The sequence below is a fragment of the Ambystoma mexicanum genome, chromosome 5q (assembly GCF_040938575.1).
Source record: "Ambystoma mexicanum isolate Mex_15411 chromosome 5q, UKY_AmexF1_1, whole genome shotgun sequence".
Lineage (NCBI taxonomy): Eukaryota > Metazoa > Chordata > Amphibia > Caudata > Ambystomatidae > Ambystoma > Ambystoma mexicanum.
Window position 1 is genome coordinate 1368586339 of NC_090933.1, and position 22775 is coordinate 1368609113.

Consider the following 22775-nt stretch of genomic DNA (forward strand, 5'->3'; position numbering starts at 1 on the left):
TGATAGCCAGACCATCGCAATCTGTCTGTCGCTAAAGAGACAGTTATCTTTCTTTCATTAGGCCATAGAAAGCAAACCTCAAACATTTATAATTGTGTATTTCCTCTAGCTGTGTCTTAGCTGCTAATTCCACCTGCTCAGTCCTGAGCCACCACCAGGCAGCTTCTTATCAAATAATAGAGTTAGGGTGTGTCTTAGTTGCTAATTCCGCCTGCTCGGTACTGAGCTACCACCAGGCTGCTCGTTTTCAAATACTAGAATGAGGCCGTGTCTTAGCTGCGAATTCCCTCTGCTCAGTCCGGAGCTAGCACCGGGCAGCTCCTTATCAAATACAAGAATAAGGCTGTGCCTTAGCTGCTAATTCCATCTACTCAGTACTGAGCTACCACCGGGCAGCTTCTTATCAAATACTAGAGTGAGGTTGAGTCTTAGCTGCTAATTCCATCTGCTCAGTCCTGAGCTACCACCAGGCTAGAGTGAGGTTGTGACTTAGCTGCTAATTCCACCTGCTCAGTCCTGAGCCACCACCATGCAACACCTTCTCAAATACTAGAATGAGGCCGGGTCTTATATACAAATTCAATCTGCTCAGTACTGAGCCACCACCAGGCAACTCCTTATCAAATACTAAAGTGAGGCCATGTCTTAGCTGCGAATTCCCTCTGCTCAGTCCGGAGCTAGCACCGGGCAGCTCCTTATCAAATACAAGAATAAGGCCGTGCCTTAGCTGCTAATTCCATCTACTCAGTACTGAGCTACCACCGGGCAGCTTCTTATCAAACACTAGAGTGCGGTTGAGTCTTAGCTGCTAATTTCCATCTGCTCAGTCCTGAGCTACCACCGGGCTAGAATGAGGCCGTTTCGTAGCTGCTAATTATATCTGCTCAGTCCTGAGCCACCACCAGGCAGCTCCTTATCAAACACTAGAGTGAGGCTGAGTCTTAGCTGCTAATTCAACCTGCTCAGTACTGAGCCACCACCAGGCAACTCCTTATCAAATACTAAAGTGAGGCCATGTCTTAGCTGCTAATTCCATCTGCTCAGTGCTTAGCTACCACCAGGCAGCTCCTTATCAATTACTAGAATTAGGCTGTGTTTTAGCTGCTTATTCCATCTGCTCAGTCCTGAGACACCACCAGGCAGCTCCTTATCAAATACTAGACTGAGGCCGTGTCTTAGCTGTTAATTCCACCTGCTTAGTAGTGAGCTACCACCAGGCAGCTCCTAATCACATACTAGACTGAGGCCTTGACTTAGCTGCTAATTCCACCTACTCAGTACTAAGCTACCACCACAAAGCTTCTTATCATATACAAGAATGAGGCTGTGTCCTAGCTGCTAATTCCACCTGCTCAGTATTGAGCTACCACCGGGCAGCTCCTTATCAAATACTAGAGTGAGGTTGTGTCTCAGCTGCTAATTCCATCAGCTCAGTACTGAGCCACCACCAGGCAGTTCCTTATCAAATACTAGAATGAGGCTGTGTCTTAGCTGCTAATTCCATCTGCTCAGTCATGAGCCTCCAACAGGCAGCTCCTTATCAAAAACTAAAATGAGGCCGTGTCCTAGCTGATATTTCCACCTGCTCAGTACTGAGCTACCAGCAGGCAACTCCTTATCACATACTAGAATGAGGCCGTGTCTTAGCTGCTAATTCCACCTGCTCAGTCCTAAGCTACCACCAGGCAGCTCCTTATCAAATACTAGAATGAGGCTGTTCCTTTGCGGCTAATTCCACCTGCTCAGTACTAAGCTACCATCAGGCAGCTCCTTATCAAATAGTAGACTGAGGCCATGTCTTAGCTGCTAATACCATATACTGAGTCCTGAGCTACCACCAGGCAACACCTTATCAAATACTAGAAGGAGGCCGTGTCTTAGCTGCTAATTCCACCTGCTCAGTTCGGAGATACCACCATGCAGCTCCTTATCAAATACTAGATTGAGGCAGTGTCTTAGCTGCTAATTCCATCTGCTTAGTATTGAGCTACCATCAGGCAGCTCCTTATCAAATACTAGAATGAGGCCGTGTCTTTGCTGCTTATTCCATCTGCTCAGCACTGAGCTACCACCAGGCAGCTCCTTATCAAATAGGAGAACGAGGCTGTGTCTGAGCTGCTAATTCCACCTGCTCGGAACAGAACTACCAGCAAGCATCTCCTTATCAAATACGAGAATGAGGCAGTTTCTTAGGTGTTAATTCCTCCTGTTCAGAACTGAGCTACCACCATGCAGCTCCTTATGAAATACGAGAATTAGGCTGGGTCTTAGCTGCAAATTCCATCTGTTCAGTCATGAGCCACCACCAGGCAGCTCCTTATCAAATACTGAATGAGGCCGTGTTTTAGCTGCTAATTCCACCTGCTCATTACTGAGTCACCAGGCAGCTGCTTATCAAATACTAGAATGATTCCGTGCCTTAGCTGCTAATTCCATCTGCTCAGTCCTGAGCCACGACCAGGCAGCTCCTTATTAAATACTAGATTGAGGCTGTGTTTTAGCTGCTAATTTAGTCTGCTCAGTCCTGAGTCACCACCAGGCAGTTCCTTGTCAAATAATAGAGTGAGGCCGTGTCCCAGCTGCTAACTCAACCTGCTCAGTACAGAGCTACCAGAGGCAGCTCCTTATCAAGTGCTAGAATGAGGCTGTGTCTTAGCTGCTAATTCCACCTGCTCAGTGCTGAGCTACCACCAGGCAGCTCCTTATCAAATACTACAATGAAGCCGTACCTTTGCGGCTAATTCCACCTGCTCAGTACTGAGCTACCACCAGGCAGCTCCTTGTCAAATACTAGAGTGAGACTGTGTCTTAGCTGCTAATTCCATCTGCTCAGTCCTGAGCCACCACCAGGCAGCTCCTTATCAAATACTAGAGTGAGGCTGTGTCTTAGCTGCTAATTCCATCTGCTCAAACCTGAGCCACCACCATGCAGCTCTTTATCAAATAATAGAGTGAGGCTGTGTCATAGCTGCTAACTTAACCTGCTCAGTACTGAGCCACCACCAGACAGCTCCTTGTCAAATACTAGAGTGAGACTGTGTCTTAGCTGCTAATTCCATCTGCTCAGTCCTGAGCCACCACCAGGCAGCTCCTTATCAAATACTAGAGTGAGGCTGTGTCTTAGCTGCTAATTCCATCTGCTCAAACCTGAGCCACCACCATGCAGCTCTTTATCAAATAATAGAGTGAGGCTGTGTCATAGCTGCTAACTTAACCTGCTCAGTACTGAGCCACCACCAGACAGCTCCTTATCAAATACTAAAGTGAGGCTGTGTCTTAGCTGCTAATTCCACCTGCTCAGTAGCAAGATACCAGCAGGCAGCGCCTTATCAAATAATAGAATGAGGCTGTGACTTAGCTGCTAATTCCACCTGATCAGTACCGAGCTACCACCAGGCAGCTCCTTATCAAATACTAGAATGAGGCCGTACCTTTACGGCTAATTCCACCTGCTCAGTACGGAGCTATCACTAGGCAGCTCCTTATGAAATAGGAGAATGAGGTTGTGTCTGAGCTGCTAATTCCACCTGCTCGGAACAGAATTACCAGCAAGCATCTCCTTATCAAATACAATAATGAGGCTGTATCTTAGCTGTTAATTCCTCCTGCTCAGAACTGAGCTACCACCATGCAGCTCCTTAACAAATACTAGAATGAGGCGTGTCTTAGCTGCTAATTCCAACTGCTCAATATTGAGCTATCGCCGGGCAGCTCCTTATCAAATACTAAAGTGAGTCTGTGTCTTAGCTGGTAATGCCACCTTCTCAATAGCGAGATACCAGCAGGCAGCTCCTTATCAAATATTAGAATGAGGCTGTGACTTAGCTGCTAATTCCAACTGATCAGTACCGAGCTACCACCAGGCAACTCTTTATCAAATACTAGAATGAGGCCGTGACTTAGCTGCTAATTCCACCTGATCAGTACTGAGCTACCACCAGGCAGCTCCTTATCAAATACTAGAATGAGGCCGTACCTTTGCGGCTAATTCCACCTGCTCAGTACTGAGCTACCACCAGGCAGCTCCTTATCAAATAGTAGAATGAGGCTGTGTCTTGGCTGCTAATTCCACCTGCTCAGTACTGAGCTACCACCAGGCAGCTCCTTATCAAATGTTAAAATGAGGCTGTGTCCTAGCTGCTAATTCCATCTGCTCAGTCCTGAGCCACCACCAGGCAGCTCCTTATCATATACTAGGGTAAGGCTGTGTTTTAGCTGCTAACTCAACCTGCTTAGTAGTGAGCCACCACCAGGCAGCTCCTTATCAAATACTAGAATGAGGCTGTGTCTTAGCTGCTAATTCCATCTGCTCAGTCATGAGCCTCCAACAGGCAGCTCCTTATCAAAAACTAAAATGAGGCTGTTCCTTTGCGGCTAATTCCACCTGCTCAGTACTGAGCTATCACCGGGCAGCTCCTTATCAAGTACGAAAATGAGGCCGTGTCTTAGCTGCTAATTCCACCTGCTCAGTCCTGAACTACCACCAGGGAGCTCGTTATCAAATACTAGAATGAGGCTGTTCCTTTGCAGCTAATTCCACCTGCTCAGTACTAAGCTACCACCAAGCAGCTCCTTATCAAATAGTAGCCCAAGGCCGTGTCTTAGCTGCTAATTCCACCTGCTCAGTTCGGAGATACCACCATTCAGCTCCTTATCAAATACTAGATTGAGGCAGTGTCTTAGCTGCTAATTCGATCTGCTCCGTATTGAGCTACCGTCAGGCAGCTCCTTATCAAATACTAGAATGAGGCGGCGGCTTAGCTGCTTATTCCACCTGCTCAGCAGTGAGCTACCACCAGGCAGCTCCTTATCAAATAGGAGAATGAGGCTGTGTCTGAGCTGCAATTTCCATCTGTTCAGTCATGAGCCACCACCAGGCAGCTCCTAATCAAATACTAGAATGAGGCCGTGTTTTAGCTGCTAATTCCACCTGCTCATTACTGAGTCACCAGGCTGCTGCTTATCAAATACTAGAATGAGTCCGTTCCTTACCTGCTAATTCCATCTGCTCAGTCCTGAGCCACCACCAGGCAGCTCCTTATCAAAAAATAAAATGAGGCCGTGTCCTAGCTGCTATTTCCACCTGCTCAGTACTGAGCTACCAGCAGGCAGCTCCTTATCACATACTAGAATGAGGCCATGTCTTAGCTGCTTATTCCACCTGCTCAGCACTGAGCTATCACCAGGCAGCTCCTTATCAAATAGGAGAATGAGGCTGTGTCTGAGCTGCTAATTCCACCTGCTCGGAACAGAATTACCAGCAAGCATCTCCTTATCAAATACGAGAATGAGGCTGTGTCTTAGCTGTTAATTCCTCCTGTTCAGAACTGAGCTACCACGATGCAGCTCCTTATCAAATACTAGAATTAGGCCGGGTCTTAGCTGCAATTTCCATCTGTTCAGTCATGAGCCACCACCAGGCAGCTCCTAATCAAATACTAGAATGAGGCCGTGTTTTAGCTGCTAATTCCACCTGTTCATTACTGAGTCACCAGGCAGCTGCTTATCAAATACTAGAATGAGGCCGTGTCTTAGCTGCTTATTCCACCTGCTCAGCACTGAGCTACCACCAGGCAGCTCCTTATCAAATAGGAGAATGAGGCTGTGTCTGAGCTGCTAATTCCACCTGCTCGGAACAGAATTACCAGCAAGCATCTCCTTATCAAATACGAGAATGAGGCTGTTTCTTAGCTGTTAATTCCTCCTGTTCAGAACTGAGCTACCAGGATGCAGCTCCTTATCAAATACTAGAATTAGGCCGGGTCTTAGCTGCAATTTCCATCTGTTCAGTCATGAGCCACCACCAGGCAGCTCCTAATCAAATACTAGAATGAGGCCGCGTTTTAGCTGCTAATTCCACCTGTTCATTACTGAGTCACCAGGAAGCTGCTTATCAAATACTAGAATGAGGCCGTGCCTTAGCTGCTAATTCCATCTGCTCGGTCCTGAGCCACCACCAGGAAGCTCCTTATCAAAAACTAAAATGAGGCTGTGTCCTAGCTGCTATTTCCACCTGCTCAGTACTGAGCTACCAGCAGGCAGCTCCTTATCACATACTAGAATGAGGCCGTGTCTTAGCTGCTTATTCCACCTGCTCAGCACTGAGCTACCACCAGGCAGCTCCTTATCAAATAGGAGAATGAGGCTGTGTCTGAGCTGCTAATTCCACCTTCTCGGAACAGAATTACCAGAAAGCATCTCCTTATCAAATACGAGAATGAGGCTGTGTCTTAGCTGTTAATTCCTCCTGTTCAGAACTGAGCTACCACGATGCAGCTCCTTATCAATTACTAGAATTAGGCCTGGTCTTAGCTGCAAATTCCATCTGTTCAGTCATGAGCCACCACCAGGCAGCTCCTAATCAAATACTAGAATGAGGCCATGTTTTAGCTGCTAATTCCACCTGCTCATTACTGAGTCACCAGGCAGCTGCTTATCAAATACTAGAGTGAGGCTGTGTCTCAGCTGCTAATTTCATCAGCTCCGTCCTGAGCCACCACCTGGCAGCTCCTTATCAAATACTAGGGTAAGGCCGTGTCCTAGCTGCTATTTCCACCTGCTCAGTACTGAGCTACCAGCAGGCAGCTCCTTATCACATACTAGGATGAGGCCGTGTCTTAGCTGCTAATTCCACCTGCTCAGTCCTGAGCTACCACCAGGGAGCTCCTTATCAAATACTAGAATGAGGCTGTTCCTTTGCGGCTAATTCCACATGCTCAGTACTAAGCAACCACCAGGCAGCTCCTTATCAAATAGTAGACTGAGGCCATGTCTTAGCTGCTAATTCCATATACTCAGTTCAGAGCTACCATCAGGCAACGCCTTATCAAATACTAGAATGAGGCCGTGTCTTAGCTGCTAATTCCACCTGCTCAGTTCGGAGATACCACCATGCAGCTCCTTATCAAATACTAGAATGAGGCCGTGACTTAGCTACTAATTCCACCTGATCAGTACCGAGCTACCACCAGGCAGCTCCTTATCAAATAATAGAATGAGGTCGTACCTTTGCAGCTAATTCCACCTGCTCAGTACTGAGCTACCACCAGACAGCTCCTTATCAAATAGGAGAACGAGGCTGTGTCTGAGCTGGTAATTCCACCTGCTCAGAACGAAACTACCAGAAGGCATCTCCTTAACAAATACAAGAATGAGGCTGTGTTTTGGCTGCTAATTCCACCTGCTCAGTCCTGAGCCACCACCAGGCAGCTCCTTATCAAATACTAGAGTGAGGCTGTGTCTCAGCTGCTAATTCCATGAGCTCCGTCCTGAGCCACCACCAGGCAGCTCCTTATCAAATACTAGAATGAGGCAGTGTCTTAGCTGCTAATTAAACCTGCTCAGTACTGAGCTATCACCGGGCAGCTCCTTATCAAGTACGAAAATGAGGCCGTGTCTTAGCTGCTAATTCCACCTGCTCAGTCCTGAACTACCACCGGGAGCTCCTTATCAAATACTAGAATGAGGCTGTTCCTTTGCGGCTAATTGCACCTGCTCAGTACTAAGCTACCACCAGGCAGCTCCTTATCAAATAGTAGCCCAAGGCCATGTCTTAGCTGCTAATTCCATATACATAGTCCTGAGCTACCATCAGGCAACGCCTTATCAAATACTAGAATGAGGCCGTGTCTTAGCTGCTAATTCCATATACATAGTCCTGATCACCACCAGGCAACTCCTTATCAAATACTAGAATGAGGCTGTTTTATCTTCTAATTCCACCTGCTCGGTACTGTGCTACCACCATACAGCTTCTTATCAAATACTAGAATGAGGCTGTGTCTTAGCTGCTAATTCCACACGCTCAGTACTGAGCCACCACCAGGCAGCTCCATATCAAATACTAGAATGAGGCCGTGTCTTAGCTGCTAATTCCGTCTGCTCAGTCCTGATCACCACCAGGCAACACCTTATCAAATACTAGAATGAGGTTCTGTTTTATCTTCTAATACCACCTGCTCGGTACTGTGCTACCACCATACAGCTTCTTATCAAATACTAGAATGAGGATGTGTTTTAGCTGCTATTTCCACCTGCTCAGTATTGAGCTAAGACCGGGCAGCTCCTTATCAAAACCTAGAATGAGGCTGAATCATTGCTGCTAATTCCATCATCTCAGTACTGAGCTACCACCATGCAGCTCCTTATCAAATACGAGAATGAGGCTGTGCATTAGCTGCTAATTCCAACTGTTTGGTACTGAGCTACCACCAGGCAGCTCCTTATCAAATACTGAAATGAGGCCGTGTCCTAGCTGCTAATTCCATCTGCTCAGTCCTGAGCCACCACCAGGCAGCTCCTTATCAAACACTAGAGTGAGGCTTTGTCTTAGCTGTTAATTCCATCTGCTCAGTCCTGAGCCACCACCAGGCAGCTCCTTATTAAATAATAGAGTTAGTCTGTGTATTAGTTGCTAACTCAACCTGCTCAGTACTGAGCCACCACCAGGCAGCTCCTTATCAAATACTAAAATGAGGCTGTGTCCTAGCTGCTAATTCCATCTGCTCAGTCCTGAGCCACCACCAGGCAGCTCCTTATCAAACACTAGAATGAGGCTGTGTCTTAGCTGCTAATTTCATCTGCTCAGTCATGAGCCCCCAACAGGCAGTTCCTTATCAAATAATAGAGTGAGGCCATGTCTTAGCTGCTAATTCCACATGCTCAGTTTTGAGCTACCACCAGTCAATTCCTTATCAAATACTAGAGAGACGTTGTGTCTTAGCTGCTAATTACACCTGCTTAGTTCCGAGATACCACCATGCAGCTCCTTATCAAACACTAGACTGAAGCCATGTCTTAGCTGCTAATTCCATATGCTCAGTCCTGAGCTACCACCAGGCAACTCCTTATCAAATACTAGAATGAGGCCATGTCTTATCTCCTTATTCCACCTGCTCAGAACTGAACTACCAGCAGGCATCTCCTTATCAAATACGAGAATGAGGCTGTGTCTTAGCTCCTAATTCCTCCTGATCAGAACTGAGCTACAACCATGCAGCTCCTTATCAAATACTAGAATGAGGCTGTGTCTAAGCTGCTAATTCCAACTACTCAGTATTGAGCTACCGCCGGGCAGCTCCTGATCAAATACTAGACTGATGCTGTGTCTTAGCTGCTAATTCAGCCTGCTCAGTACTGAGTTATCACCGGGCAGCTCCTTATCAAGTACGAGAATGAGGCTATGTCTTAGCTGATAATTCAACCTGCTCAGTCCTGAGCTGCCACCTGGCAGCTCCTTATCAAATACGACAACAAGACTGTGTCTTAGCTGGTATTTCCTCCTGCTCAGTACTGAGCTACCCCCAGGCAGCTCCTTATCAATTATTAGAATGTGGCCATGTCTGAACTGCTAATTCCACCTACTCAGAGCAGAATTACCACCAGGCATCTCCTTATCAAATACGAGAATTAGGCCATGTCGTGGCTGCTAATTCCTCCTGCTCAGTACTGAGCTACCACCATGCAGCTCCTTATCAAATACAAGACTGAGGCAGTGTCTAAGCTGCTAATTCAACCTGCTCAGTACTGAGCCACCACAAGGCAACTCCTTATCAAATACTAAAGTGAGGCCATGTCTTAGCTGCTTATTCCATCTGCTCAGTCCTGATCACCACCAGGCAGCTCATGATCAAATACTAAAGTGAGGCCGTGTCTTAGCTGCTAACTCCACCTGCTCAGTACTGAGCTACCACCAGGCAGCTCCTTATCAAATACTTGAACAAGGCTGTGCCTCAGCTGCTAATTCCACACAATCACTACTGAGCCCCCACCAGGCAGCTCCTTATCAAATACTACAATGAGGCTGCGTCTTAGCTGCTAATTTCACATGCTCAGTACTAAGCTACCACCAGGCCGCTCCTTATCAAGTACTAGAATGAGGCCGTATCTTAGCTGCTAATTCGATCTTCTGAGTCCTGAGCCACCACCAGGTAGCTCCTTATCAAATACTAGAATGAGGTTGGGTCTTAGCTGCTAATTACATATGCTCAGTCATGAGCCAGCACCAGGCAGCTCCTTGTAAAATACTAGAATGAGGCTGTATTTTAGCTGCTAATTCCACCTGCACATTACTGAGTCACCACCAGTCAGCTTCTTATCAAATTCTAAAATGAGGCTGTGTCTTAGCTGCTAATTCCATCTGCTCAGTCCTGAGCCTCCACCAGGCAGCTCCTTATCAAATACTAGAATGAGGCCATGTCTTAGGTTCTAATTCCACCTGCTCAGTCCTGAGCCACCACCATGCAGCTCCTTATCAAATACTAGAATAAGGCTGTGTCTTAGTTGCTAATTCCACCTGCTCAGTACTGATCTACCACCAGGCAGCTCCTTATCAAATACAAGAATGAGACTGTGTTTTAGCTGCTAATTCCACCTACTCATTACTGAGCCACCACCATGCAGATACTTATCAAATACTAGAATGAAGCCGTGTCTTAGCTGCTAATTCCACCTGCTAAGTACTGAGCTACCACCAGGCAGCTCCTTATCAAATACTAGAATGAGGCCGTGTCTTAGCTGCTAATTCCATCTGCTCATTCCTGATCACCACCAGGCAGCTCATGATCAAATACTAAAGTGAGGCCGTGTTTTAGCTGCTAATTCCATCTGCTCAGTCCTGAGCCTCCACCAGGCAGCTCCTTATCAAATACTAGAATGAGGCCATGTCTTAGGTTCTAATTCCACCTGCTCAGTCCTGAGCCACCACCATGCAGCTCCTTATCAAATACTAGAATAAGGCTGTGTCTTAGTTGCTAATTCCACCTGCTCAGTACTGATCTACCACCAGGCAGCTCCTTATCAAATACAAGAATGAGACTGTGTTTTAGCTGCTAATTCCACCTACTCATTACTGAGCCACCACCATGCAGATACTTATCAAATACTAGAATGAAGCCGTGTCTTAGCTGCTAATTCCACCTGCTAAGTACTGAGCTACCACCAGGCAGCTCCTTATCAAATACTAGAATGAGGCCGTGTCTTAGCTGCTAATTCCATCTGCTCATTCCTGATCACCACCAGGCAGCTCATGATCAAATACTAAAGTGAGGCCGTGTTTTAGCTGCTAAGTCACCTGCTCAGTACTGAGCTACCACCAGGCAGCTCCATATCAAATCCTAGAATGAGGCCGTGTCTTAGCTGCTAATTCCATCTGCTCAGTCCGGATCACCACCAGGCAACTCCTTATCAAATACTAGAATGAGGCTCTGTTTTAGCTTCTAATTCCATCTGCTCATTACTGTGCTACCACCATACAGCTTCTTATCAAATAGTAGAATGAGGCTGTGTCTTAGCTGCTAATTCCACCTGCTCAGTATTGAGCTAAGACCAGGAAGATCCTTATCACAAACTAGAATGAGGCTGAATCATTGCTGTTAATTCCATCATCTCAGTACTGAGCTACCACCATGCAGCTCCTTATCAAATACTAGAATGAGGTTGTGTCCTAGCTGCTAATTCTATCTGCTCAGTCCTGAGCCATCACCAGGCAGCTCTTTATCAAAAACTAGAGTGAGGTTTTATCTTAGCTGTTAATTCCATCTGCTCAGTCCTGAGCCACCACCAGGCAGCTCCTTATCAAATAATAGAGTTAGGCTGTGTCTTAGTTGCTAACTCTACCTGCTCAGTACTGAGCCACCACCAGGCAGCTCCTTATCAAATAGTAAAATGAGGCTGTGTCCTAGCTGCTAATTCCATCTGCTCAGTCCTGAGCCACCACCAGGCAGCTCCTTATCAAACACTAGAGTGAGGCCGTGTCTTAGCTGCTAGTTTCATCTGCTCAGTCATGAGCCCCCAACAGGCAGCTCCTTATCAAATAACAGAGTGAGGGCATGTCTTAGCTGCTAATTCCACATGCTCAGTTTTGAGCTACCACCAGTCAACTCCTTATCAAATACTAGAGAGAGGTTGTGTCTTAGCTGCTAATTACACCTGCTTAGTTCTGAGCTACCACCATGCAGCTCCTTATCAAATACTAGAATGAGGTCGTACCTTTGCGGCTAATTCCACCGGCTCAGTACTGAGCTACCACCAGGCAGCTCCTTATCAAATACTAGACTGAGGCCATGTCTTAGCTGCTAATTCCATATGCCCAGTCCTGAGCTAACACCAGGCAACTCCTTATCAAATACTAGAATGAGGCCGTGTCTTATCTCCTTATTCCACCTGCTCAGAACTGAACTATCAGCAGGCATCTCCTTATCAAATACGAGAATGAGGCTGTGTCTTAGCTCCTAATTCCTCCTGATCAGAACTGAGCTGCAACCATGCAGCTCCTTATCAAATACGAGAATGAGGCCATGTCTTAGCTGCTAATTCCAACTACTCAGTATTGAGCTACCGCCGGGCAGCTCCTTATCAAATAATAGAGTTAGGCTATGTCTTAGTTGCTAACTGAACCTGCTCAGTACTGAGCCACCACCAGGCAGCTCCTTATCAAATACTAAAATGAGGCTGTGTCCTAGCTGCTAATTCCATCTGCTCAGTCCTGAGCCACCACCAGGTAGCTCCTTATCAAACACTAGAGTGAGGCTGTGTCTTAGCTGCTAATTTCATCTGCTCATTCATGAGCCCCCAACATGCAGCTCCTTATCAAATAATAGAGTGAGGACATGTCTTAGCTGCTAATTCCACATGCTCAGTTTAGAGCTACCACCAGTCAACTCCTTATCAAATACTAGAGAGAGGTTGTGTCTTAGCTGCTAATTACACCTGCTTAGTTCTGAGCTACCACCATGTAGCTCCTTATCAAATACTAGAATGAGGTCGTACCTTTGCGGCTAATTCCACCGGCTCAGTACTGAGCTACCACCAGGCAGCTCCTTATCAAATACTAGACTGAGGCTGTGTCTTAGCTGCTAATTCTATATGCTCAGTCCTGAGCTACCACCAGGAAACTCCTTATCAAATACTAGAATGAGGCCTTGTCTTCTCTCCTTATTCCACCTGCTCAGAACTGAACTACCAGCAGGCATCTCCTTATCAAATACGAGAATGAGGCTGTGTCTTAGCTCCTAATTCCTCCTGATCAGAACTGAGCTGCAACCATGCAGCTCCTTATCAAATACTAGAATGAGGCCGTGTCTTCGCTGCTAATTCCAACTACTCAGTATTGAGCTACCTCCGGGCAGCTCTTTATCAAATACTAGACTGAGGCTGTGTCTTAGCTGCTAATTCAACCTGCTCAGTACTGAGTTATCACCGGGCAGCTCCTTATCAAGTACGAGAATGAGGCTATGTCTTAGCTGATAATTCAACCTGCTCAGTCCTGAGCTGCCACCTGGCAGCTCCTTATCAAATACTACAACAAGACTGTGTTTTAGCTGGTATTTTCTCCTGCTCAGTACTGAGCCACCACCAAGCAGCTCCTTATCAATTATTAGAATGTGGCCATGTCTGAACTGCTAATTCCACCTACTCAGAGCTGAACTACCACCAGGCATCTCCTTATCAAATACGAGAATTAGGCCATGTCGTGGCTGCTAATTCCTCCAGCTCAGTACTGAGCTACCACCACGCAGCTCCTTATCAAATACAAGACTGAGGCAGTGTCTAAGCTGCTAATTCAACCTGCTCAGTACTGAGCCACCACAAGGCAGCTCCTTATCAATACTAAAGTGAGGCCATGTCTTAGCTGCTAATTCCACCTGCTCAGTACTCAGCTACCACCAGGCAGCTCCTTATCAAATGCTAGAATGAGGATGTGTCTTAGCTGCTAATTCCATCTGCTCAGTCCTGAGCCACCACCATGCAGTTCCTTATCAAATAATAGAGTGAGGCCGTGTCTTAGTTGCTAGTTCCATCTGCTAAGTCCTCAGCCACCACCAGGCAGCTCCTTATCAAATAATAGAGTGAGCCTGGGTCTTAGCTGCTAATTCAACCTGCTCAGTGCTGAGCCACCACCAGGCAGCTCCTTATCAAATACAAGAATGAGGCTGTGTCTTAATTGCTAATTCCACCTGCTCAGTCCTGAAACATCAGCAGACAGCTCCTTGTCAAATACTAAAGTGAGACCATTTCTTAGCTGCTAATTCCACACGCTCAATACTGAGCCACCACCAGGCAGCTCCATATCAAATACTAGAATGAGGCCTTGTCTTAGCTGCTAATTCCATCTGCTCAGTCCTGATCACCACCAGGCAACTCCTTATCAAATACTAGAATGAGGCTCTGTTTTAGCTTCTAATTCCACCTGCTCAGTACTGTGCTACCACCATACAGCTTCTTATCAAATACGAGAATGAGGCTGTGTCTTAGCTGCTAATTCCACCTTCTCAGTATTGAGCTAAGACCGGGCAGATCCTTATCACAAACTAGAATGAGGCTGAATCATTGCTGCTAATTCCATCATCTCAGTACTGAGCCCCCAACAGTCAACTCCTTATCAAATACTAGAGAGAGGTTGTGTCTTAGCTGCTAATTACACCTGTTTAGTTCCGAGCTACCACCATGCAGCTCCGTATCAAACACTAGACTGAAGCCATGTCTTAGCTGCTAATTCCATATGCTCAGTCCTGAGGTACCACCAGGGAACTCCTTATCAAATACTAGAATGAGGCCGTGTCTTATCTCCTTATTCCACCTGCTCAGAACTGAACTACCAGCAGGCATCTCCTTACCAAATACGAGAATGAGGCTGTGTCTTAGCTCCTAATTCCTCCTGATCAGAACTGAGCTACAACCATGCAGCTCCTTATCAAATACTAGAATGAGGCTGTGTCTAAGCTGCTCATTCCAACTACTCAGTATTGAGCTACCGCCGGGCAGCTCCTTATCAAATACTAGACTGAGGCTGTGTCTTAGCTCTAATTCAACCTGCTCAGTACTGAGTTATCACCGGGCAGCTCCTTATCAAGTACGAGAATGAGGCTATGTCTTAGCTGATAATTCAACCTGCTCAGCCCTGAGCTGCCACCTGGCAGCTCCTTATCAAATACGACAACAAGACTGTGTCTTAGCTGGTATTTCCTCCTGCTCAGTACTGAGCTACCACCAGGCAGCTCCTTATCAATTATTAGAATGTAGCCATGTCTGAACTGCTAATTCCACCTACTCAGAGCAGAATTACCACCAGGCATCTCCTTATCAAATAGGAGAATTAGGCCATGTCGTGGCTGCTAATTCCTCCTGCTCAGTACTGAGCTACCACCATGCAGCTCCTTATCAAATACAAGACTGAGGCAGTGTCTAAGCTGCTAATTCAACCTGCTCAGTACCGAACCACCACAAGGCAGCTCCTTATCAAATACTAAAGTGAGGCCATGTCTTAGCTGCTTATTCCATCTGCTCAGTCCTGATCACCACCAGGCAGCTCATGATCAAATACTAAAGTGAGGCCGTGTCTTAGCTGCTAATTCCACCTGCTCAGTACTGATCTACCACCAGGCAGCTCCTTATCAAATACTTGAACAAGGCTGTGCCTCAGCTGCTCATTCCACACGATCAGTACTGAGCCACCACCAGGCAGCTCCTTTTCAAATACTTCAATGAGGCTGCGTCTTAGCTGCTAATTTCACATGCTCAGTACTAAGCTACCACCAGGCCGCTCTTTATCAAGTACTAGAATGAGGCCGTATCTTAGCTGCTTATTCCATCTTCTGAGTCCTGAGCCACCACCATGCAGATCCTTATCAAATACTAGAATAAGGCCGTGTCTTAGTTGCTAATTCCACCTGCTCAGTACTGATCTACCACCAGGCAGCTCCTTATCAAATACTATAATGAGGCTATGTTTTAGCTGCTAATTCCACCTACTCATTACTGAGCCACCACCATGCAGATCCTTATCAAATACTAGAATGAAGCCGTGTCTTAGCTGCTAATTCCACCTGCTCAGTACTGAGCTACCACCAGGCAGCTATTTATCAAATACTAGAATGAGGCTGTGTCTTAGCTGCTAATTCCATCTGCTCATTCCTGATCACCACCAGGCAGCTCATGATCAAATACTAAAGTGAGGCCGTGTTTTAGCTGCTAATTCACCTGCTCAGTACTGAGCTACCACCAAGCAGCTCCTTATCAAATACTTGAACAAGGCTGTGCCTTAGCTGCTAATTCCACACGCTCAGTACTGTGCCACCACCAGGCAGCTCCATATCAAATCCTAGAATGAGGCCGTGTCTTAGCTGCTAATTCCATCTGCTCAGTCCGGATCACCACCAGGCAACTCCTTATCAAATACTAGAATGAGGCTCTGTTTTAGCTTCTAATTCCACCTGCTCAGTACTGTGCTACCACCATACATCTTCTTATCAAATAGTAGAATGATGCTGTGTCTTAGCTGCTAATTCCACCTGCTCAGTATTGAGCTAAGACCGGGCAGCTCCTTATCAAACACTAGAGTGAGGCTGTGTCTTAGCTGCTAATTTCATCTGCTCATTCATGAGCCCCCAACAGGCAGCTACTTATCAAATAATAGAGTGAGGACATGTCTTAGCTGCTAATTCCACATGCTCAGTTTTGAGCTACCACCAGTCAACTCCTTATCAAATACTAGAGATAGGTTGTGTCTTAGCTGCTAATTACACCTGTTTAGTTCTGAGCTACCACCATGCAGCTCCTTATCAAATACTAGAATGAGGTCGTACCTTTGCGGCTAATTCCACCGGCTCAGTACTGAGCTACCACCAGGCAGCTCCTTATCAAATACTAGACTGAGGCCATGTCTTAGCTGCTAATTCCATATGCTCAGTCCTGAGCTACCACCAGGCAACTCCTTATCAAATACTAGAATGAGGCCTTGTCTTATCTCCTTATTCCACCTGCTCAGAACTGAACTACCAGCAGGCATCTCCTTATCAAATACAAGAATGAGGCTGTGTCTTAGCTCCTAATTCCTCCTGATCAGAACTGAGATGCAACCATGCAGCTCCTTATCAAATACTATAATGAGGCTGTGTGTTAGCTGCTAATACCAACTACTCAGTATTGAGCTACCGCCGGGCAGCTCCTTATCAAATACTAGACTGAGGCTGTGTCTTAGCTGCTAATTCAACCTGCTCAGTACTGAGTTATCACCGGGCAGCTCCTTATCAAGTACGAGAATGAGGCTATGTCTTAGCTGATAATTCAACCTGCTCAGTCCTGAGCTGCCACCTGGCAGCTCCTTATCAAATACTACAACAAGACTGTGTCTTAGCAGGTATTTCCTCCTGCTCAGTACTGAGCCACCACCAAGCAGCTCCTTATCAATTATTAGAATGTGGCCATGTCTGAACTGCTAATTCCACCTACTCAGAGCTGAACTACCACCAGGCATCTCCTTATCAAATACGAGAATTAGGCCATGTCGTGGCTGCTAATTCCTCCAGCTCAGTACTGAGCTACCACCACGCAGCTCCTTATCAAATACAAGACTGAGGCAGTGTCTAAGCTGCTAATTCAACCTGCTCAATACTGAGCCACCACAAGGCAGCTCCTTTTCAATACTAAAGTGAGGCCATGTCTTAGCTGCTTATTCCATCTGCTCAGTCCTGATCACCACCAGGTAGCTCCTTATCAAATACTACAATGAGGCTGCGTCTTAGCTGCTAATTTCACATGCTCAGTACTAAGCTACCACCAGGCCGCTCTTTATCAAGTACTAGAATGAGGCCGTATCTTAGCTGCTAATTCCATCTTCTGAGTCCTGAGCCACCACCAGGCAGCTCCTTATCAAATACTAGAATGAGGGTGGGTCTTAGCTGCTAATTCCATATGCTCAGTCATGAACCAGCCCCAGGCAGCTCCTTGTCAAATACTAGAATGAGGATGTATTTTAGCTGCTAATTCCACCTGCACATTACTGAGTCACCACCAGTCAGCTTCTTATCAAATTCTATAAAGAGGCTGTGTCTTAGCTGCTAATTCCATCTGCTCAGTCCTGAGCCACCACCAGGCAGCTCCTTATCAAATACTAGAGTGAGGCATTCTTAGTTGCTAATTCAACTTGCTCAGTCTTGAGCCACCACCAGGCAGCTCCTTATCAAATACTAGAATGAGGCCGTGTCTTAGGTGCTAATTCCACCTGCTCAGTCCTGAGCCACAACCAGGCAGCTCCTAATCAAATACTAGAATAAGGCCGTGTCTTAGTTGCTAATTCCACCTGCTCAGTACTGATCTACCACCAGGCAGCTCCTTATCAAATACTAGAATGAGGCTGTGTTTTAGCTGCTAATTCCACCTACTCATTACTGAGCCACCACCATGCAGATCCTTATCAAATACTAGAATGAAGCCGTGTCTTAGCTGCTAATTCCACCTGCTCAGTACTGAGCTACCACCAGGCAGCTCCTTATCAAATACTAGAATGAGGCCGTGTCTTAGCTGCTAATTCCATCTGCTCATTCCTGATCACCACCAGGCAGCTCATGATCAAATACTAAAGTGAGGCTGTGTTTTAGCTGCTAATTCACCTGCTCAGTACTGAGCTACCACCAACCTGCTCCTTATCAAATACTTGAACAAGGCTGTGCCTTAGCTGCTAATTCCACACGCTCAGTACTGTGCCACCACCAGGCAGCTCCATATCAAATCCTAGATTGAGGCCGTTTCTTAGCTGCTAATTCCATCTGCTCAGTCCGGATCAACACCAGGAAACTCCTTATCAAATACTAGAATGAGGCTCTGTTTTAGCTTCTAATTCCACCTGCTCAGTACTGTGCTACCACCATACAGCTTCTTATCAAATAGTAGAATGAGGCTGTGTTTTAGCTGCTAATTCCACCTGCTCAGTATTGAGCTAAGACCGGGCAGCTCCTTATCAAAAACTAGAATGAGGCTGAATCATTGCTGCTAATTCAATCATCTCAGTACTGAGCTACCACCAGGCAGCTCCTTATCAAATACTAGAATGAGGCTGTGTTTTAGCTGCTAATTCCACCTACTCATTACTGAGCCACCACCATGCATATCCTTATCAAATACTAGAATGAAGCCGTGTCTTAGCTGCTAATTCCACCTGCTCAGTACTGAGCTACCACCAGGCAGCTCCTTATCAAATACTAGAGTGAGGCCGTGTCTTAGCTGCTAATTCCATCTGCTCAGTCCTGATCACCACCAGGCAACTCCTTATCAAATACTAGAATGAGGCTGTTTTATCTTCTAATTCCTCCTGCTCGGTACTGTGCTACCACCATACAGCTTCTTATCAAACACTAGAATGAGGCTGTGTCTTAGCTGCTAATTCCACACGCTCAGTACTGAGCCACCACCAGGCAGCTCCATATCAAATACTAGAATGAGGCCGTGTCTTAGCTGCTAATTCCATCTGCTCAGTCCTGACCACCACCAGGCAACTCCTTATCAAATACTAGAATGAGGCTCTGTTTTATCTTCTAATTCCACCTGCTCGGTACTGTGCTACCACCATACAGCTTCTTATCAAATACTAGAATGAGGCTGTGTCTTAGTTGCTATTTCCACCTGCTCAGTATTGAGCTAAGACCGGGCAGCTCCTTATCAAAACCTAGAATGAGGCTGAATCATTGCTGCTAATTCCATCATCTCAGTACTGAGCTACCACCCTGCAGCTCCTTATCAAATACGAGAATGAGGCTGTGCCTTAGCTGCTAATTAAAACTGTTCGGTACTGAGCTACCACCAGGCAGCTCCTTATCAAATACTGAAATGAGGCTGTGTCCTAGCTGCTAATTCCATCTGCTCAGTCCTGAGCCACCACCAGGCAGCTCCTTATCAAACACTAGAGTGAGGCTTTGTTTTAGCTGTTAATTCCATCTGCTCAGTCCTGAGCCACCACCAGGCAGCTCCTTTTCAAATAATAGAGTTAGTCTGTGTATTAGTTGCTAACTCAACCTGCTGAGTACTGAGCCACCACCAAGCAGCTCCTTATCAAATACTAAAATGAGGCTGTGTCCTAGCTGCTAATTCCATCTGCTCAGTCCTGAGCCACCACCAGGCAGCTCCTTATCAAACACTAGAGTGAGGCTGTGTCTTAGCTGCTAATTTCATCTGCTCAGTCATGAGCCCCCAACAGGTAGCTCCTTATCAAATAATACAGTGAGGCCATGTCTTAGCTGCTAATTCCACATGCTCAGTTTTGAGCTACCACCAGTCAACTCCTTATCAAATACTAGAGAGAGGTTGTGTCTTAGCTGCTAATTACACCTGCTTAGTTCCGAGCTACCACCATGCAGCTCCTAATCAAACACTAGACTGAAGCCATGTCTTAGCTGCTAATTCCATATGCTCAGCCCTGAGCTACCACCAGGCAACTCCTTATCAAATACTAGAATGAGGCCGTGTCTTATCTCCTTATTCCACCTGCTCAGAACTGAACTACCAGCAGGCATCTCCTTATCAAATACGAGAATGAGGCTGTGTCTTAGCTCCTAATTCCTCCTGATCAGAACTGAGCTACAACCATGCAGCTCCTTATCAAATACTAGAATGAGGCTGTGTCTAAGCTGCTAATTCCAACTACTCAGTATTGAGCTACCGCCGGGCAGCTCCTTATCAAGTACGAGAATGAGGCTATGTCTTAGCTGATAATTCAACCTGCTCAGTCCTGAGCTGCCACCTGGCAGCTCCTTATCAAATACGACAACAAGACTGTGTCTTAGCTGGTATTTCCTCCTGCTCAGTACTGAGCTACCACCAGGCAGCTCCTTATCAATTATTAGAATGTGGCCATGTCTGAACTGCTAATTCCACCTACTCAGAACAGAATTACCACCAGGCATCTCCTTATCAAATACGAGAATTAGGCCATGTCGTGAATGCTAATTCCTCCTGCTCAGTACTGAGCTACCACCATGCAGCTCCTTATCAAATACAAGACTGAGGCAGTGTCTAAGCTGCTAATTCAACCTGCTCAGTACTGAGCCACCACAAGGCAGCTCCTTATCAAATACTAAAGTGAGGCCATGTCTTAGCTGCTTATTCCATCTGCTCAGTCTTGATCACCACCAGGCAGCTCATGTTCAAATACTAAAGTGAGGCCGTGTCTTAGCTGCTAACTCCACCTGCTCAGTACTGAGCTACCACCAGGCAGCTCCTTATCAAATACTTGAACAAGGCTGTGCCTCAGCTGCTAATTCCACACGATCAGTACTGAGCCACCACCAGGCAGCTCCTTATCAAATACTACAATGAGGCTGCGTCTTAGCTGCTAATTTCACATGCTCAGTACTAAGCTACCACCAGGCCGCTCCTTATCAAGTACTAGAATGAGGCCGTATCTTAGCTGCTAATTCCATCTTCTGAGTCCTGAGCCACCACCAGGCAGCTCCTTATCAAATACTAGAATGAGGTTGGGTCTTAGCTGCTAATTCCATATGCTCAGTCATGAGCCAGCACCAGGCAGCTCCTTGTCAAATACTAGAATGAGGCTGTATTTTAGCTGCTAATTCCACCTGCACATTACTGAGTCACCACCAGTCAGCTTCTTATCAAATTCTAAAATGAGGCTGTGTCTTAGCTGCTAATTCCATCTGCTCAGTCCTGAGCCTCCACCAGGCAGCTCCTTATCAAATACTAGAGTGAGGCATTCTTAGCTGCTAATTCAACCTGCTCAGTCTAGAGCCACCACCAGGCAGCTCCTTATCAAATACTAGAATGAGGCCATGTCTTAGGTGCTAATTCCACCTGCTCAGTCCTGAGCCACCACCATGCAGCTCCTTATCAAATACTAGAATAAGGCTGTGTCTTAGTTGCTAATTCCACCTGCTCAGTACTGATCTACCACCATGCAGCTCCTTATCAAATACTAGAATGAGACTGTGTTTTAGCTGCTAATTCCACCTACTCATTACTGAGCCACCACCATGCATATCCTTATCAAATACTAGAATGAAGCCGTGTCTTAGCTGCTAATTCCACCTGCTCAGTACTGAGCTACCACCAGGCAGCTCCTTATCAAATACTAGAGTGAGGCCGTGTCTTAGCTGCTAATTCCATCTGCTCAGTCCTGATCACCACCAGGCAACTCCTTATCAAATACTAGAATGAGGCTGTTTTATCTTCTAATTCCACCTGCTCGGTACTGTGCTACCACCATACAGCTTCTTATCAAATACTAGAATGAGGCTGTGTCTTAGCTGCTAATTGCACACGCTCAGTGCTGAGCCACCACCAGGCAGCTCCATATCAAATACTAGAATGAGGCCGTGTCTTAGCTGCTAATTCCGTGTGCTCAGTCCTGATCACCACCAGTCAACTCCTTATCAAATACTAGAATGAGGCTCTGTTTTATCTTCTAATTCCACCTGCTCAGTACTGAGCTACCACCATGCAGCTCCTTATCAAATACAAGACTGAGGCAGTGTCTAAGCTGCTAATTCAACCTGCTCAGTACCGAACCACCACAAGGCAGCTCCTTATCAAATACTAAAGTGAGGTCATGTCTTAGCTGCTTATTCCATCTGCTCAGTCCTGATCACCACCAGGCAGCTCATGATCAAATACTAAAGTGAGGCCGTGTCTTAGCTGCTAATTCCACCTGCTCAGTACTGATCTACCACCAGGCAGCTCCTTATCAAATACTTGAACAAGGCTGTGCCTCAGCTGCTCATTCCACACGATCAGTACTGAGCCACCACCAGGCAGCTCCTTATCAAATACTTCAATGAGGCTGCGTCTTAGCTGCTAATTTCACATGCTCAGTACTAAGCTACCACCAGGCCGCTCTTTATCAAGTACTAGAATGAGGCCGTATCTTAGCTGCTTATTCCATCTTCTGAGTCCTGAGCCACCACCATGCAGATCCTTATCAAATACTAGAATAAGGCCGTGTCTTAGTTGCTAATTCCACCTGCTCAGTACTGATCTACCACCAGGCAGCT

The 22775-nt window shown here is 46.3% G+C and overlaps 1 protein-coding gene across 1 annotated transcript in view; it reads left to right on the top strand.

The window, feature by feature from the left end:
• The window catches only part of LOC138498156 (CD5 antigen-like), a 507597-nt gene that overhangs the window by 363004 nt on the left and 121818 nt on the right, over positions 1-22775 (top strand). The window lies entirely within an intron of this gene.